The sequence below is a fragment of the Scyliorhinus canicula genome, chromosome 20, assembly GCF_902713615.1.
Source record: "Scyliorhinus canicula chromosome 20, sScyCan1.1, whole genome shotgun sequence".
NCBI lineage: Eukaryota > Metazoa > Chordata > Chondrichthyes > Carcharhiniformes > Scyliorhinidae > Scyliorhinus > Scyliorhinus canicula.
In genome coordinates, this window is record NC_052165.1 from 583519 (window position 1) to 590332 (window position 6814).

Genomic DNA, 6814 nt, shown 5'->3' on the forward strand with positions numbered 1-6814 from the left:
GGGAGAGAGGGTGGGGGTGGGGGTTGGGGGGGGGAGAGAGGGTGGGGGTTGGGGGGGGGAGAGAGGGTGGGGGTTGGGGGGGGGAGAGAGGGTGGGGGTTGGGGGGGGGAGAGAGGGTGGGGGTTGGGGGGGGGAGAGAGGGTGGGGGTTGGGGGGGGGAGAGAGGGTGGGGTTGGGGGGGGGAGAGAGGGTGGGGGTTGGGGGGGGGAGAGAGGGTGGGGGTTGGGGGGGGGAGAGAGGGTGGGGGTTGGGGGGGGAGAGAGGGTGGGGGTTGGGGGGGGAGAGAGGGTGGGGGGGGGGGGGGGAGAGAGGGTGGGAGGGGGGGAGAGAGGGTGGGGGTTGGGGGGGAGAGAGGGTGGGGGTTGGGGGGGAGAGAGGGTGGGGTTGGGGGGGGGAGAGAGGGTGGGGGTTGGGGGGGGGAGAGAGGGTGGGGGTTGGGGGGGGAGAGAGGGTGGGGGTTGGGGGGGGGAGAGAGGGTGGGGGTTGGGGGGGGAGGAGGGTGGGGGGGGGGGGGGAGAGAGGGTGGGGGTTGGGGGGGGGGAGAGGGGGTGGGGGTTGGGGGGGGGGAGAGGGGGGGGGTTGGGGGGGGGAGAGAGGGTGGGGGTTGGGGGGGGGGGAGAGAGGGTGGGGGGTGGGGGGGGGGAGAGAGGGTGGGGTGGGGGGGGGGAGAGAGGGTGGGGGTTGGGGGGGGGAGAGAGGGTGGGGGTTGGGGGGGGGAGAGAGGGTGGGGGTTGGGGGGGGGGAGAGAGGGTGGGGGTTGGGGGGGGGGAGAGAGGGTGGGGGTTGGGGGGGGGGAGAGAGGGTGGGGGTTGGGGGGGGGGGGGGAGAGGGTGGGGGTTGGGGGGGGGGAGCGAGGGTGGGGGTTGGGGGGGGGGGAGAGAGGGTGGGGGTTGGGGGGGGGAGAGAGGGTGGGGGTTGAGGGGGGAGCCGCTCTGCCCCCGGTTAGGGCGGGGGGGGGGGGGGTGGGGTCCGGTCCGGCCCCCGGTTGGGGGGGGTCCGGTCCGGCCCCCGGTTGGCTCGGTCCGGCCCGCAGTTACTCACAGTTGTGGGGAAGGGGCTCCGCTCGGCCCAGACTCAACTCCGCCTCCGGCTGCGTCACTGGCCGATTATTACTCCCGGCCGCCTCACTATTGCGCCTGCGCGGACACGGACCAATCCCCTGCTGCCTCTGTCTGCGCCTGCTCACAGGTATCTGTGATGAATTGATGATGGTGCCCCGCCATCTTTGGTACTGGCAGCAGTCAGTGCTGGCAGAGCTGCAGCCTCCACAGTCTCCACCACTTACTTTCATTCAATGAATGATTTCAGGCCACAGTCATTTATTTATGGTTTATAATATGATCCACTTTCATTAATGACACAACTTTAACAGTTTCTCTTAATAAGTACTCATTGGAATTTTCAATCTGAAAAAAACCATACAAATAATGACCCACTCTCCCCTAACTCCACCTCCCCAGAATTATAAATCTGTGTATATTAATTCCCAGAGTCAGTGGTTGAAGCAGATGTTACAATAGTTGAATGAGGGAAACTGGCTAAATGGGATTAGCACAGCTTGTCTGTGGAAAGAGGGTAAACACTGGCAGGGACTGGTTGCACCTAATGGCCTCCAACTAGGCAAATATTTAGAAGTAGTCATCAAAAAATTCAGAATGGAAGATCGTGTTTGATTTGATTAAGTCCTTCGAGGAGCTGACAATTCTGGTTGATGGGGGAAAGTGCAATGGATGTGATGTACACGGACATTCATGAAGCCTTAAACAAGATGCCACAGGGGGCGGCATGGTGACATAGTGGTTAGCACTGCTGCCTCACGGCGCCAAGGACCCGGCCCCGGGTCACAGTCCGTGTGGAGTTTGCACATTCTCCCTGTGTCTGCATGGGTCTCACCCCCACAGCCCAAAGATGTGAAAGGTAGGTGAATTGGCCACGCTAAATTGTCCCTGAATTGGGGGGAAAGAAAGAGTTGGGTACTCTAAATTTATTTTTAAAAACACAAGATACCACAGAATAGATTATTGCAGAAGATAAGGACCTATGAAATTAAGACAAGTGTAATAAATTCAATTACAAACTGACTAGAAGGGATAGAACATAGTCTAAGAGTTAAATACAGTTTCTGGGAGTGATTGAAAGTGGGTCACAGTGTTCCACAGTGTTCTGTCCTTTATTTATAACAGGCCGTTTGATCCATTGGGCCTGCAGCTCCATGCCTCACCTGATTGTAGTCTTAACTCCAATTTCTTGCTCGAGTCCCATAACTCTTGCCTCCCTTGTAGACTGAAAATTTCCAAACTCAATCTTGAATATATTCAATGACCAGTATCCATTGCTCTCTAGGGACGAGAATTCCAAAGACTAACCACCCTCTGGGAGAAAAAAAATCCTCTTCATCTTAAATGAGAGGCCCTTATCTTTAAACTGTGCCCCTCGATCAAGATTCCCCCACAAGGTGAAATATTCTATTAACATCTACTCTGTCATACCCCCTCAGAATCTTAAATTTTCCAACAAGTTCACCTCTCATTCTACTTAACTACAATGAGTCTACGTCAAATCGGCTGAGCCTTTCCTCATGAGATAGCCCTTTCATCCCAGAATCAACCTGGTGAATACTATTTGAACTACTCCCCAGAGAGCAGTGGAGGTCATTGAATATATTCAAGATTGAGTTCGGCAATTATATCTCTCCTTAAGTTAGGTAAGCATTCTACTGTCGCACTCTATTTAAATAATATTCTCATTCCCATTCTTCCCACCAAAGTGGACAACATCACATTTGAAATGAAATGAATGAATGAAAATCGCTTATTGTCACAAGTAGGCTTCAATTAAGTTACTATGAAAAGCCCCTAGTCGCCACATTCCGGCGCCTGTCCGGGGAGGCTGGTACGGGAATCGAACCGTGCTGCTGGCCTGCTTGGTCTGCTTGGTCTGCTTTAAAAGCCAGCGATTTAGCTGAGTGAGCTAAACCAGCCCCTAAACCATTTTCCACCACCTGCAGTTTTTTACCCATGCATTGAGCCTACCTAAAACCCTTTACAGCCTGTTTATATCCTCTTCACAACTCACTTTCCTACCTAGCTCTGTATCATCAGCAAAGTTGACTACAATACAGATTCCTTTCATCCAAGTCATTAATATGGATCACAAATAATTGAGGCTCAGCATTAATCCCTCTGGTATTCCATTTATAATTTTTTTTTTTAAATATTTGGCTTTGCTGACTATGTCAGCATTTCTTGCCCATTCCTTGAGAAGGTGTTGGGTGAGCTGGCTTCTTGAACCACTGCAGTCCATGTGGTGTAGGTATATCCACAGTGCTGATAGGGAGGGAGTTCCAGGAGTGTTGTTGGAGCTGCAAGAGGAGAGTATTCCATCACGCTCCTGACTTGTAGGTGGTGGACAGGCTTTGGTTCCTCCCCACAGGATTATGGGCGACACGGTGACAAGGTGGTTAACACTGCTGCCTCACAGCGCCAGGGACCTGGGTTCAATTCTGGCCTCGGGTGACTGTCTATGTGGCACATTCTCCCCCTGTTTGCCTGAGTTTCCTCTGGGTGCTCCAGTTTCCTCCCAGAGTCCCCAGATGTGCGGTTAGGTGGATTGGCCATGCTAAATTGTTCCTGAAGTGTCCAAGGGTGTGTAGGTTGGGTGGGGCTGCAGGGATGGGGTGGGGAGTGGGCCTGGGTTGGCGGGGGGTGGGGTGCTCTTTCAGAGGGTCAGTATGGACTCGATGGGCCAAATGGCCTCCTTCTGCACTGGAGGAATTCAATGGTTCTAGGATTCCTAGCCTCTGAGCTGATCTTGTAGTCACAGTATTAATATAGCTAGTCCTGTTCAGTTTCTGGTCAATGGTGACCCCCAGGATACTGATTGTGGGGGATTCAGTCATGGTAATGTCATTGAATGTGGAAATGATTTGATTCTCTCTTACTGGCGCTTGTGTGGCTGAAATGTTACCTGTTACTTTTCAGCCCAAGTGTGGATATTGTCCAGGTCTTGCTGCATTTGGTCATGGACAGCTTTAAGTGTCACAAATGGTGCTGAATCATCAGTGAACAGCCCCACATCCAACCTTATGTTGGAAGTAAGATTATTGATCAAGCAGCTGAAGATGGTTGGGCCGAGGACACTACCCTGAGGAACTCCTGCCGTGATGTCCTGGAGCAGAGATAGAACATAGAACATTATAGCGCAGTACAGGCCCTTCGGCCCTCGATGTTGCACCGTCCTGTCAAACTCCTCTACCAATAAAAGCTAACACACCGTACGCCTTCTTAACAACCCTCTCAACCTGGGTGGCAACTTTCAGGGATCTATGGACATGGACACCGAGATCTCTTGCTCGTCCACACTACCAAGAATCTTACCATTAGCCCAGTACTCTGTCTTCCTGTTATTCCTTCCAAAATGTATCACCTCACGCTATTCTGCATTAAACTCTATTTGCCACCTGTCAGCCCAGCTCTGCAGCTTATCTATGTCCCTCTGTAACTTGTAACATCCTTCTGCACTGTCCACAACTCCACCGACTTTAGTGTCATCTGCAAATTTACTCATCCATCCTTCTACGCCCTCCTCCAGGTCATTTATAAAAATGACAAACAGCAGTGGCCCCAAAACAGATCCTTGTGCTACACCACTAGTAACTGAACTCCAGGCTGAACATTTTCCACGACTTCCCCTCACAAAACCATGTTGACTATCTCTAATCAAATTATTCCTTTGCAGATGATTATACATCCTATCTCTTATAAGCCTTTCCAAGGCTTTTCCAACAACATAAGTAAGGCTCACTGGTCTATAGTTACCGGGGTTGTCTCTATTCCCCTTCTTGAACAAGGGGACAACATTTGCTATCCTCCAATCTTCTGGCACTATTCCTGTAGGCAAAGATGACTTAAAGATCAAAGGCAAAGGCGCAGCAATCCCCTCCCTAGATGATTGACCTCCAACAACATTTTCCTTGTGCCAGGTATGACGCCAACCAGTGGAAGTTTCCCTCCTGATTCCATTTTTGCGAGGGATCCTTGATGCCATATTCAATAAAATGCTCAAGGCTAATTAGTGCGGATGCTGGAATCTGACACGAACCCCCCCTCCCACCCCCGGGCTCCTGGATCTTCCGATACCCCAAATATTGCCATTTCCAGACTCGGAGTAACCCTCCCTTCCAGGACCTCTGACACGACGTCCTCAAATCCCTGCCAGAATCCCCTCAATTATGTACATGATTCGCCGGGCTTCCCCCACAGCGTCTGCACCCATCCTCCACTTTCTCAAAAACCTGCTCATCCAGACTACCGTCATGTGGGCCCAATGAACCATCTTAAACTGGATCAGGCTAAGCCCGACACACAATGAGGATGAATGAACTCTCCACAAGGCCTTTTCCCATAGCCCGACTTTCAACTCCCCTCCCAACTCTTCCTCCCACTTCCTCTTCACCTCCCCGATTGGCACCCCTTCCCACTCCAGCAATTCCTTGCCTCTGTATTTTCAATCTCTGAAACCCTCCCCTCCCCAACCCCCCATTGTTGACATCACCTATTCCTGTAGTCCCCTCAAGGGGAGGCGAGGAAAGCTTGGAACCTGCCTCCGGAGAATTCCCGTACCTGTAGGTATCAAAACCCTTTCCCACCCGGCAACTCAAACTCCTCCTCCAATGCCTCCAGGCTCAGGAAACCCTCCTGAATAAAGAGAAACCCAAATCTCTCAATCCCTGCCCGCTGTCACCTCCCGTCCAGCCCCCCCCCCCCCCCCCCCAGAACAAAATGGTGATTATCACAAAGCGGTGACCACACTGACACCCCCTCCAATCCCATGTGTTGTCTCCATTGCTCCCACACCCTCAGGGCTGCCACCATGATAGAAATTTAGTGACATTATACTATTAAAAATCATATATTAGCCATGACAGCAGAAAAGGCTGAGAGCGTGGGAAAAGTTCAGATAAGGAAGCCAGTTTGAAAACTGACCACACACTACAAGGCCACGTTGCAGAATAGACTCATTGTTGTCATTACTGGGCAAAGTTCCTAGTTCTAGAAAACATGATGGGAAACAGGTGGTTTGATCACACCCATAGAGAAATTCTCCCATGCCACATTATCTCTTAAAACTTGATAGACAGACATTTCGTTCGAATTAGATGAATTATAATTATTTTAACCCAATCACAGTCAGAAAAGGGACAGAGTCTCAAAAGATTATGATTTTCTTTTGAGACCGGGAGTGAACCTTTGTCTCTCTCTCTCTCTCTCCAAAATCATCTTTAACCTTTCTCTCCCTCGCTCTCTCTGAATTCATTTTTAACCGAGCCTTTGAAACCTATTCTTACTTTGCTTTGCAAACAGCTATTTCATAGAACATAGAACATAGAACATAGAACGATACAGCGCAGTACAGGCCCTTCGGCCCACGATGTTGCACCGACATGGGAAGTCAAAAACTAAAGGCCATCTAACCTACACTGTGCCCTTATCATCCATATGCTTATCCAATAAACTTTTAAATGCCCTCAATGTTGGCGAGTTCACTACTGTTGCAGGTAGGGCATTCCATGGCCTCACCACTCTTTGCGTAAAAAACCTACCTCTGACGTCTGTCCTATATCTATTACCCCTCAATTTAATGCTATGTCCCCTCGTGCTAGCCACCTCCATCCGCGGGAGAAGGCTCTCACTGTCCAACTTATCTAACCCTCTGATCATTTTGTATGCCTCTATTAAGTCACCTCTTAACCTTCTTCTCTCTAACGAAAACAACCTCAAGTCCATCAGCCTTTCCTCATAAGATTTTCCCTCCA